At 34.4% G+C, this 13,781-nt stretch overlaps 1 pseudogene; it reads right to left on the bottom strand.

Annotated features, from left to right (window-relative positions):
* LOC110667331 (agamous-like MADS-box protein AGL12) overlaps window positions 1-13,781 on the bottom strand; it is a 29,548-nt pseudogene that overhangs the window by 13,574 nt on the left and 2,193 nt on the right.

The raw sequence follows: 13,781 nt of genomic DNA, 5'->3' as shown, positions 1-13,781 counted from the left end.
AAAATGTCATCTAGCGTCCTACCAATGCATCAGCGAAGTGAGGTGACATGACACTATGCGAGCGTGAACCGCCTTACCGAATCTGTGGTCTCGCCTCTGTCCAATCTTGATTACCTACGCATTGCAAGCGGCGCTAAGCATAAAGCTTAGTGGTGCAAATAATAAAATAGAAAGAAATAATATGCAATATAAAAATCATAATTTCTTAGCCATTGTGTTCATAAGAACTGAATAATTACCAACTTAGTGTTTAGTCGAGGGCTAATTACGTTTTATGATATTAACTTTTTCATGCATTTTGTTAATTATTTTCTTCATGATCTTGAGTTTCTTTGTATTCTATCGTAATCATTCCTGATATTTAATTTTCGTATTTTCTTTAACAATCAGTTCATTTACAGTTATACTTTTCTATGGCCAAGTAACCTATCTTTGGGCATCGGGTGGATAACGGTCGTTAGCATCGACCGCGATTGCCTCGGGCGTCATACCATGGGGCCTTGACGCCAACCACGTATGCAGTCAGTATGGCTAAAAAGCCATGATATCACATAATTGGCATAAAAGCCATGAATACGGGCACAAAAGCCATGGATACGGGCATAAAGCCATGAATACAGGCATAAAGCCTTCCCTTTCGCAGTACTGCTAAAACAATACCCTATTGGCATGCCAAACTATCCAAACCAATCACATTAGGCCTACAAGGGCATTTTGCATTTTTAAGTTTCACAATTTTTGAATTTCAAGTTTTCATGTCACTATTCATTTCCTTAGTCAACTAAAATGTTGACTTTTGCATAAACAATAGGTACATTGGTTTTAACACTCCCAATGTACCCCATTTTGCATTTAAAACTTGTTAGTTTTGGTCACTTTCTCAAAGCTTAGGTCATTTTCGCAAAATTGCCAATTTTTGATTTTGGTGTCACTATTCACCTCATTGGTCAACAAAAATATTGGCTTTTGGATAGAAAATATGTACATTGACTTTGGCACTCCAAACATACCACATTTGGTGTTTAAAACTTGTTGGCATTAAGTGTTAATACCATTCTAAAGTGTAACTCAATACTAGCAGAATTTTCAGTTTTGGTGGGTCAACTTCACTGTTTCATTGGACACTGTTACTGTTGGAATTTGAAGAAATGTAAAACATGAAAGTTGTTCCTTATTTTGTCTAGTTGAATTTATTTTTTTGAATCACTCCATTTGGAGTTTTGTAGCTCCAGATATGGCTCAAAAACCCAAGCTGTCCGGATATGCATTCTGCAGAAATTTACCATATCTACAGTGCATGAACAGTAACTTGAGTCACTTGGTTGAATGGGTTCTGGCCATAATTTGGGGTAGGTTCCTTCATGAAAGTTGTTTGTCTATGTCTTAACTTGTTGCTGTAAAAATTTCAGGTCAATTGACCAAATCTACAGTGAGTTATGGCCAAATGAACAGTTACTGTTCATTTGGTCCATTCTGCAGAATCAGTTTCAGGGTTCCGGATTGGGGCCAAGTTTTGGTCCTCTTGCTTTGGTCTTTTGGGCATGGTTTCTTCAGCAAAAATGTGCCATTATAAGCCTAGTTTCATGTCCAATTGGCCAAACACCAATTGGACTAGCACAGCCCAAGTTATGACAGTGCAAAGGGACTGAATTTTCAGTCCCTATGCTGCTGTCCATAGGGCAGCCTGCAACCTCACCTTGCCATAGTATTTTTCAGTCCCATTTATGGTCAACACATCTAAAATGGTCACTAATTGACCATTACAATGTGCCCTAACAATTTCCTAAGCCAATTCACACTTTCACCTTTCCAAACCCTAAGATTCAAATCAATTTATCCATAAACCTCAATTTAACACACTAGTTCAACATCTATGTAAATATATAGTTTAAAAATAATCTCCAATTCATGTTAAGTCCATTAAAACCATCAAAACACTCCCTTATTCTTCATCCCTTAGGGCTACCGAAATTGAAGGCATGCATAAGTATAAAATCCATTCACTTAAGTTACCAATTCTTGCTCACTTAAAGGCTTTAACATGGAATAAAGGTGATTTGAGTATTTATGTGCACTAACCTTATTGTATGCCAATCCAAGCTTAAGAAAGCTTCACTTTCTTTCTTCTTCTTGGCTGCCAAGAGCTTGTTTAAGGTGTGGGATTTATTTTTGATAAAGGGACTTATGGGTTTTAGGGTGAGGAAGCATGGAATTTAAAGCTTGAAAGAGCTTTCATGGAGGTGGCTATGGTGGAAACCCTCTCCTTCCTCTCTCTACGTTTTTGGCTGCTGGTTTTTGGTCCTCTTTAGTCTTCCTTTTATGTCTTTTAATGGTTTAGTCAAATGGTAGCTTAATGGTGATTGGTGGTGGCTTTTTAATGACATCACCTTATGTCATTATTAAGCCTTTTTCTTCATTTTCTTTTCTTTCCTCCACTACTCATTTTTAATTTAATTTCTAGTAATGTTTATTCATATTTTGAGTCATAATAATTATTTACTTAACTGGACAAGTCGGCCAAAAATCACCTCTGAAGGCGAAATGACCAAAATGCCCTCCGTTTGGCTTAACGGGTCAAAATTGTCTGTACCGATTGAAAAATTTTTCTAGGTATTTTCTTGGCATTCTAATGCTATAGGAACCTCAATGACCCTTCTCTGGAGTTCCAAAAATTATTTTATAATTTTTCCCCCGGGTCTAGGGCTCCTCGTTGCGAGAACCGCAACTTCCATCCGGTTACCCATCGCTTGGGCACCGGCTCGTTTTGCTTGGTTGTATTTTATTTCTAAAATTTTTACTAAGTGTTTCTTATTAATATTTGAGTTAATTATGGTTCCTGACTTTAGTTTAAATATTTTTCCGGACGTTCTAGCTGTCCGGACCGACATCGATCACCGGAACAGTAGGATGTACGAAGTTGCTACCGGGAGGATGTTACAAAGACTTAGGGGAGGCAACCTATATTCTTGGGATTCGCATCTATAGAGATAGAGCGAAAAGAATAATTGGTTTATCCTAAAGTCTATACTTGGAAAAGGTGTTAAAGAGGTTTAACATGCTTGATTCTAAGAGAGGATTGTTACCAGTGAGACATGGTATCCATCTTTCTAAAGAGATGTCTCCAAAGACACCTAAAGAAAGAGATAAGATGGCCAGGATCCCATATGCTTCGGCTATTGGAAGTTTAATGTATGCAATGTTGTGTACTAGGCCGGATATCGCATATGCTATTAGTTTGACTAGCAGGTATCAATCCAATCCAGGTTTGGAACACTGGATAGCTGTCAAGAATATCCTTAAGTACTTGAGAAGAACTAAGGATTTATTCTTGATTTATGGAGGTGGAGACTTGCAATTGGATGGTTATCACGATTCGATTTCCAATCGATATCGATGATAGAAAGTCTACCTCTGGATATGTGTTCATTTGTAATGGAGGTGCGATCGGTTGAAAGAGTTCCAAGCGAGCACGATCGCATATTCCACTACGAGGTGAGTATATTGATGCATCGAATCTTGCAAAGGAAGTCGTTTGGATAAAGAAGTTCGTGATGAGAACTTACAAGAGTTCCTTCCATTGAGTCGGCGGTTCCACTACCTTTGTGACAACAATGGAGCGATCATCTGAGCTAAGGAACTAAGGTCTCACCAAAAATCCAAACACATAGAAAGGCACTACCACATTATCGGACATATAGTTGGGCAAAGCGATATAGCCATTCGGAAAAATAACATCGGTGAAAAATTCAGGTGATCCATGCACTAAGCTTTTGTCACAAGCTCAGTTAGACCGACATCTTGAGAAGATGGGTCTAAGGTATTGTAATGAATGGCTCTAGTGCTAGTGGGAGATTGTTAGTAGTATGCCCTAGAGCATATCATTTAGTATGTATCTTGTACATATTTTATTAATAAAAGGCATTTCCACTTTTCCGTTTACATAATATATTTATGTGTAATAGAAAAGGTCCATTGATATTTTGTTAGAAATATTATTCTTAAGTTGTTAAGAATATGAGTGACAATATTTCTAGCACGAAGTATCATAAATAGGTTCACAATCGAGGATACTTCATAATAAGGACATGACTTATCCAGAAAGATTGTATTCATGTTTGTTCCTAAGTTATTTATATGAGATATAAATAAGATGGAATGGTGAGTCTCATGCCATATAACAAACATGATAGGCACTTATAAATGATAAGTAAGCCGAACTAGTGACACTTATGACAAGCACATGGAGTTTACTCTTGTCAATGTTTTGTCATAAATCATATCAGTGCATATAATCTTTAGACCTGAGATAGCACAGTTATCTTGTATATAGGTAGTTTGAGTTTGATCTCGCTTTCATACTTGTCTTGTGTATGGGTATATGGGCATGTGTTGGCTCCTACTAGTTATATATGGAGGTAGGTGTTGATCAAGATGGAATCTGTTCCTCTAAGTAAATAGAGATAAAATCCTATGTTCATTTAATTGTTCTTGATATTTCAAGTTCCTGGCCAGGACAGATAGATTTATTCAGAAAAAAGTTTCTGATGAGAAAATCTTTTAATCAAGAACTGGAGTTAAAAGAGAACATAATATTCATAGCAAATGGAGTTTGACATAAACCATGACTCTAGCTTGAGTTGGGTTTTTGTAACAGAGAGATTCTAGTGCATGGTAACATATGATTATAGGTTCATTTAAGGTAAACCTTATTACTAATTGGGTGGCTATGGCATGCTATGCTAGGTGTTAACCATGGTCTATGAGGTTTATAAAATGATTTAGAGAAATCATTTATGGTAAGAAAGAGTTCTGATGATATTAAGAGTTGATATCATGTCTCATTGCCAATTAGTGATGAGCCTAGTAAGTCACACACATACACAAGTTATCACCTATTTAAATATGATTTAATTAATTAATTAAAGAGTTTAATTGATTAATTAAATTGATTTGGTTTGCAATTAAATTGCAAAGTCCCTAGCATGACTTGAAACCAAATCTAGATTATTGGATGTATAATATAAGTTAAATTTATATTTAAAGTGTTTAAATATGAATTTAATTAATGAGAAATTAATTAATAGAGATTAATTAATTAATTTATATTTGATATAAATTAATTAGAAGAAGAAAATAATTATTTTGGGTTAAGAACTCAAAATTAAGACACGAGGGCATTTTGGTCATTTCACGAGGTGTGACACGTGGCATCATGAGATGGTGACACATGGGATTACACATAAGCTTGCCAAATGTTTTTTAATCATGTAAGATGATTAAAATCAAGATTAAATATAGGTTTGACACTTGGCACAATATGATTGGGTCACTTAAACCTAGAGCTAATCAAAGGGTGACATGTAGCAAGGGTTTAATGTGTTAACCTAGCTATTTAAGTGTTGTTATGAGAAAATAAAACACAACCAGCAGCCACACTCCTTTGTCACGCCACTTTGAGGGTTTTTATCTCTTCTTCTTCATCTCTTATCAATTCAAAGAGATTAGCCATCAATCTCTTGAATTAAGAACACTAGAAATTGTTTCTAGTGTCCTGTTTATATCTTTAATCTCTTAAAAGGCAGAACTTGAATTTTCTAATTAATAGAAAAGGCTTTAGAAGCTGTTCAAGGGCTGCCATAGGTGTTCTTGGTGTGGACAAGCTAGAGGGACAACATCTGGTGTCCTGAAGACGAATCTCAAAGCGCGAGACACGCTGCGATTGCATCAAGAGGTTAGTGTAATCGTTCTTGATTTAATCTAGGGTTCTAAAATTAATCTGATTAATTTTAAAATCTTAAATGGCAAATACAGATCCAAAAACATATTAAAAGAGTTTTAATATGTTGTTTATCATTGAAATCAAATAGATAAAAATAAATCTTGCATGATGCATGTGACCCTAGGTGAAAATTTTTGAATTCAATGGTATAAACTTGTGTTTTTCACGCTTCCGTTCCTTCAAGAATGCCATTCATCTCACAAAGTAAATTGATGTTAGATGTCGCTTCATTCAGAATATTGTATCATAGAGTACTGTAGTTGTATATAAAATCTTTACACATGATAATCCAGCAAATATGATAACTAAGGCTACCCTAGTAAGCAAGTTTAGGCTTTACTTAGACCTAGTTAGTATTTGTATTACTTATTAGCCCTTGCAAAGGCATTTGGCAAGACAAGGTGTTAGGCCAATTTTGTTCATGATGAAGGGAATTTAAGCCAAGGGAAAAAATAATTATTTTATGTGGCCTAAATTTTGGATATATCTCATGGACTCGAATTATGTCTTAACTTGAAAAGTTTCGTATTATGACCTGAATGGAATATTTTGTAAGGTCAGTGGTGGAGAATATTATATTTTTCTACCTATTGTGATAGTATTCTAAGAAATTTGGAAAGCACATTGTGTTAGGGTTTGAAAGTTCTATGTGATTATATTTTGCTTTTTTTTTTTTTATCATTGTAAAGCTTTTTCTCTCGTCTTGTCTACAGATGTAGACCTTACAGCCAAACACATAAATCTTATATTCGTTCTTTTTCTCTTCTCTTTATTTTGATTATGTTACTATACATTAATTGTGTGTCTGTTATATCAATTTTCTTTTAATTGCAAGATTGTAGCTTTAATTTTATATTTTCTATTTTGAAAATGTTTTAAAAGAAAAATAGATGTTAAATATTGGGTTTCTTTTTTCATATTTGTGTTCGTTTAAAACACATATGAGGTTCTCCTCCTAATATTGGGGTCCTATTCTGAAGGAACGGAAGCGTGAAAAACACAAGTTTATACCATTGAATTCAAAAATTTTCACCTAGGGTCACATGCATCATGCAAGATTTATTTTTATCTATTTGATTTCAATGATTAACAACATATTAAAACTCTTTTAATATGTTTTTGGATCTGTATTTGCCATTTAAGATTTTAAAATTAATCAGATTAATTTTAGAACCCTAGATTAAATCAAGAACGATTACACTAACCTCTTGATGAACTGCAGCGTGTTTGCGCCTTTGAGATTCGTCTTCAGGACACCAGATATTGTCCCTCTAGCTTGTCCACACCAAGAACACCTATGGCAGCCCTTGAATAGCTTCTAAAGCTTTTTCTATTAATTAGAAATTCAAGTTCTGCCTTTTAAGAGATTAGAGATGTAAACAAGACACTAGAAACAATTTCTAGTGTTCTTAATTCAAGAGATTGATGGCTAATCTCTTTGAATTGATGAGAGATGAAGAGAAAAAAAACCCTCAAAGTGGCGTGACAAAGGAGTGTGGCTGCTGGTTGTTTTTTTTTTTTTCATAACCACACTTAAATAGCTAGGTTAACACATTAAACCCTAGCCACATGTCACCTTTTGATTAGCTCTAGGTTTAAGTGACCCAATCACATTGTGCCAAGTGTCAAACTAATATTTAATCTTGATTTTAATCATCTTACATGATTAAAAAAAAAAACATTTGGCAAGCTTATGTGTAATCCCATGTGTCACCATCTCATGGTGCCACGTGTCACAATGAAATGACCAAAATGCCCCTGTGTCTTAATTTTGAGTTCTTAACCCAAAATAATTATTTTCTTCTTCTAATTAATTTATATCAAATATAAATTAATTAATTAATCTCTATTAATTAATTTCTCATTAATTAAATTCATATTTAAACACTTTAAATATAAATTTAACTTATATTATACATCCAATAATCTAGATTTGGTTTCAAGTCATGCTAGGGACTTTGCAATCTAATTGCAAACCAAACCTATTTAATTAATCAATTAAACTCTTTAATTAATTAATTAAATCATATTTAAATAGGTGATAACTTGTGTATGTGTGTGACTTACTAGGCTCATCACTAATTGGCAATGAGACATGATATCAACTCTTAATATCATCAGAACTCTTTCTTACCATAAATAATTTCTCTAAATCATTTTATGAACCTCATAGACCATGGTTAACACCTAGCATAGCATGCCATAGCCACCCAATTAGTAATAAGGTTTACCTTAAATGAACCTATAATCATATGTTACCATGCACTAGAATCTCTCTGTTACAAAATCCCAACTCAAGCTGGAGTCATGGTTTATGTCAAACTCTATTTGCTATGAATATTATGTTCTCTTTTAATTCCAGTTCTTGATTAAAAAGATTTTTCTCATCAGAAACTCTTTTCTGAATAAATCTATCTGTCCTGGCCAGGAACTTGAAACATCAAGAACAATTAAATGAACATAGGATTTTATCTCTATTTACTTAGAGGAACAGATTCCATCTTGATCAACACCTACCTCCATATATAACTAGTAGGAGCCAACACATGCCCATATACCCATACACAGTACAAGTATGAAAGCAGTATCAAACTCAAACTACCTATATACAAGATAACTGTGCTATCTCAGGTCTAAAGATTATATGCGCTGATATGATTTATGACAAAACATTGACAAGAATAAACTCCATGTGCTTGTCATAAGTGTCACTGGTTCGGCCTACTTATTATCTATAAGTGCCTATCATGTCTGTTATATGGCATGAGACTCACCATTCCATCTTATTTATATCTCATATAAATAACTTGGGAACAAACATGAATACAATCTTTCTGGATAAGTCATGTCCTTATTATGAAGTATCCTCGATTGTGAACCTATTTATGATACTTTGTGCTAGAAATATTGTCACTCATATTCTTAACAACTTAAGAATAATATTTCTAACAAAATATCAATGGACCTTTTCTATTACACATAAATATATTATATAAACAGAAAAGTGGAAATGCCATTTATTAATAAAATATATACAAGATATATACTAAATGATATGCTCTAGGGCATACTACTAACATATTCTCCCATTTTTGGGGCTTTGTTTTTTCCCCATAGTGGGATTTTATTTATTTATTTATTTTTTTTGCTATATTTGTATGGACTTTGGCAATTCAAAATACAGTGTGAATTATTGATTCTTTTGATTGGGGACTTTGAATCTTTAGGTATGGGTAATAATCTTCTATCAACAGAATCTGGTAGCATAGTTTGTTCTTCCTTTCATGTTTGGTGGTTTAATCTCTTTTGCGGGCAATAGACATAATAAGTTATCGAAAGGGCAGTATTGCAAAAAGTTTATTTAATTGTCCAAAATGAAAAAGACTATTTATTATCCGAACAATTATTTTGCTCTAGTCAAATCATTTCAAAAAAAAAAAATAATTATCTATATCTATGTTTTTTTTCTTCAAGTGAGAAAATAATACTCTACTTATCTTTTGATTTTATTAATAATTACCAAATTTTATATAAAAAAAATGTTAATTATGACTTCAACCTTGACATAAAACTCCCAATCAATAAATTACCAACTTAATGGCCCATTTAAGCTTTAATGAATTATAATATTATAGTTATGCTATACATACGTTTTTTTTTTTCAGAAAATTGAAAATTTGTCATCAATTTATAAGAAAACAATTGATAAAACAATACAGCTGTAGAATTTAATAATTAAAAAAAAAAATTGAGTACTAACCTTGCTCCTCAGCAGCCAGATCTCTTTGAATAATATTTCCATCTGTGTACCATTAGCTAAAAAATTAGTCAACCTTTATAAAAATTAATTAATAGTTACCTTAAATTAATATAAATAAAATGCCAAAATAAACTTAATTTGTTTTAAGATTAATTAAATTTTGATACCTTTGTTGAACGAATGTGGCAAATCCAAATTTCTAGATTTTTTTTTCTAGTATTAGTAATTCATCCATTGTCATTTCCTCAGACCTCCCTCCAAGCAAGTACCTGTAGAATGTACACAAGAAATGTAGAAAAAAAAATTAGTGAATTCTAGTTATTAATTTTTAACTATATTATAAAAGAATCATTAATTGGTAATTGATACCTGACTCCTTTTTGGAGTATCTCAATTTCTTTCTTCAGCATGTTCATCTCCTCTATTGCATCCTATCCATACAATATTACTTTGCACTTAATAAAGTAATTAAGCAACAGGAATATGCATGCCAAGAGGAAAAAAAATAATAAGTAAAAAAACCCAATGAAGTATTTAATTTTCTTTTTAAAAAATTATTTTAATTTGACTAGTAAATATTTGTATATTAACTACATGCACTCTATTTCAATGGTAAAATTTAACTCATATAAGTGAATTTGTCATCAATTCTAAGACATTTATAAATTTTCTACACTTTGGAAACAGTTAAATTTAGCAGTATCTTTTCTATTCATTTCTCTGGCTTTTTAAACTCATTTTAGAGTCTTTGGAATCATATTAGTGTATGTTAAGTCATATCGATGTATTTCATGTCATATTAGAATATTTATGCTTAAGTAACCTATAACAAGCTATAATGCTGGATATATGGGAGTATACAGATTAGACAGCCATATGTCTACCCTGTACACATCTGTCAGGCACGAGGCCAGCTGTCAAGCACGAGGCCTGCTGTTAGGCTTGTAAAGCCAGAAATAAGGTTAGGCATAATGGCCAATGGGTAGGCATATAGCCTGTAGAACAATCATATCAGACATATATTGTCAGTTCATGATTTGCTCTGTAAGCAGTGCTGCAATCTGTGGTCCCTACTTGGTATACCAATCGATCCAGCTATACACATATAAGCCTAGGCATACTTTTGGCAAATTAGTACTATTAAGCACTTATAGTTTTATTATTTCATGCTATGTACTATTTAGGATTCATAACATATTTTTATTTCACTTCATGTACTACCTATGCTTTACACCATTTCCATGTTATTATAATGGGAACATAGGTCCCAAGCACTTATTCGTATAACTTATGTATTTATCACTCTCATTATTTTATGTCATGTACTATACATATTTATAGTATTGTTATTTCATATATTATGAAAACATAGGTTCCAAGTGTATTTTCCTATAACTTATGTGTTTAGCAAACCATTTAGGTAAATTTACATTTTATGTATCAACTAATTTGATGTCACCTTGTAGTGAGAAAGTAGGTCCCACATACCTATTTCATGTAATTTAGCATGTAATGACTTATTAGGGATAAGTCCTTACTAAAAACAATTTAATTCGAGAACCTTTCTTTAGGTTCAGTTTCACTGTTTGGACTATACACATCAAATTGAGCAATTACACATTATTACTTTTTTCTTTGAAATGTACATATCATTTTATAGTAGAAAAAAAGGTCCCATGTAACAGCCCGGTCCTTCTCCAGTTAGTATTGTCCGCTTTGGCCCATGGGCCTCACGGATTTGTCCCTTGGGAGGTTTCATTCCCAAAAGCGCGCTGACCAGGTGAGGAAGGCTCCCACATAGATGGCCCAAATCTTTTCTTCCCGTTTCCGATGTGGGACACGAAGTTTCCACCCCAGTGCGTAGCTGGTTGAACAAGCACGTCCCAACCCCATCCTTGGGTCGTGACAAGCCCACCAGCTTCTGCCTAGTGCGTCCTCACACCACACACCGTACTATAGGGAGTCCAGCTCTGATACCACAAATGCAACGGCCCGGTCCACTAATGATATTGTCCGCTCTGGGCCGAAGCCTCACGGTTTTAAAACGCGTTACTAGGGGTTACGAACCAATAACTTATAAACCCAGCATCTCTCCCATGTTTTGTCGATGTGGGATTTGCCTAGGGTGTTACAATCCACCCCCCTTATGGGACTCAGCGTCCTCGCTGAGGTTTGCCCCACCATCGTTCAAGGTTGCACGCGGAGCGGCTCTGATACCACAAATGTAACAGCCCGATCCTTCTCCAGTTAGTATTGTCCGCTTTGGCCCATGGGCCTCACGGATTTGTCCCTTGGGAGGTTTCATTCCCAAAAGCGCGCTGACCAGGTGAGGAAGGCTCCCACATATATGGCCCAAATCTTTTCTTCCCGTTTCCGATGTGGGACACGAAGTTTCCACCCCAGTGCGTAGTTGGTTGAACAAGCACGTCCCAACCCCATCCCTAGGTCGTGACATCCCACATACCCCTTTCATGTAATTTAGTGTTTAATGGCTTGCTAGGGTTAAATTCCTACCATTAGACAATTTATCTCATGGACAATTCTTTAGTTTTAGTTTTTGTGTCTTACTTTTACCTATCCATATTATCAGTTTGTAGCCACTGTTTGGCCACACTTCATTCATGGAAGTTGTTCCTCTATGTCTTATCTTTATTTTCCCTTTTGAATCATGTCAATTTGATTTTTAGAACTCAAGTTATTGTCGGATAACCATAACTGACTCATTTCCAGATTCTAGTTCCATAACTGGGCAGCTTTTGGACTTAGAGTTTACCTAATTAATGGAACATGTTGCAGTCACTTTTAGGCATAGTGATCTTCATAAAAATTGTTTTCCTATATCTTATGATCACTCAAAATTTTTTATCACAAATTTTCAAGTTTTGTGGAGTTATTTATGGCCAAATAACTGACCTGGGCTCATATACCCTATGCCAACAGGGGCTCAGTTCAGAACAGTGACTACATGTCACTTTTTGAGGTTCTTACAAGCATAGTTTGAGGAAGGTCTCTAACATAAAATTGTAGCTCTGTCTCTTAGGTTTCTGGAAAGGTATGGCTCATCTCAATTGGATTTTTTTAGTGGGAGTTATGACTAAAAGACTGTTCTGGGGTCAAGTAAAGTTTGGTCAGATTGCAGATTTTGATGCAATGATTTGTTCTAACTATTTGACCTAGTTATCTTGATTTCTGGGTTTTGGTCAAAAAAAAAATTTTGTAGGTCTGTGTCTTATGGACATTTTTCACTGGTTTTATTACATTTGAGTTCTTGTAGACCAAGTTATGGCAATTTTTCCAAAACTGGTCGGGTGAGTTTATATCCAGCAGTTTCTGGACAACCTAATTCTAGGCAGTTTTGTGAACCAATTTGGGCCAGCAATTTGGTTTGGTTTTTGGCATTTCTGGGTTAAGTGGTTTTCATGGAAATTGTAGCCCTATATCTAGGCTTTCCAATGGTATCAAATTCAGGTCATTTGGACCAGTATAGAGGGAGTTATGACCAAATAAACATATACTATATATTTGGTCATTTTCTGAGTTTGGTGCAGGGTAATCCGGATTTGGGCAGTATTTGGGTCAAGTTTTTGACAAAATTTAGGCATGGTGTCTCCACGAAAAATGGGCTATTTTGAGTCTAATTTCACTTTCAATTGGCCTCATACCAATTGGAATTATACATTTTCATGGTTCCACAAACCCACTGGACTCATTGAGTCCCAACCTGTAGAAAATTGACACTTCCAAAATTCAATCTCCTCAAACTTCCTTACTTTAATTTGCATGCATGACCCTTCTATAAGCAGCAATCTCAACTCAATAGGTCAATTTCAAGCATTTTACACAAAGTCCTCAAGCATTTACACAACCCTAGTTTTCAAAGTTTTAAATTTACACAAACACTACAAAATCAAACTCCCAAACATATCAACTCATCACACATTCTCATGGAACCATTTTTCATCACTTGAAAGTAACAAACCTCAAGGTTCCATGGTTGCTGAAAATTAAAGGGTTCTTTCCTCAAGATTTTCTTTTTATTTTCATGATATTTATACTTGGCTAAACATGTTTTTCATGTTTAATGAAGAGAAGAAGAGAGATTAGTGCACTAACCTTTTTTTTTTACTTCTTATTGGTATCTATGGCTTCCTTATGAAGTGAGGAGTATTTTTAATAAAGGGGACCATGGCTTTTGGAGGATGGTTAGAGAGGAATTCAAGCTTGAATCTTAAAGGAAAATGG

Source organism: Hevea brasiliensis, unplaced genomic scaffold (genome assembly GCF_030052815.1).
Source record: "Hevea brasiliensis isolate MT/VB/25A 57/8 unplaced genomic scaffold, ASM3005281v1 Scaf150, whole genome shotgun sequence".
Lineage (NCBI taxonomy): Eukaryota > Viridiplantae > Streptophyta > Magnoliopsida > Malpighiales > Euphorbiaceae > Hevea > Hevea brasiliensis.
This window is presented reverse-complemented; position numbering and strand designations above follow the sequence as displayed.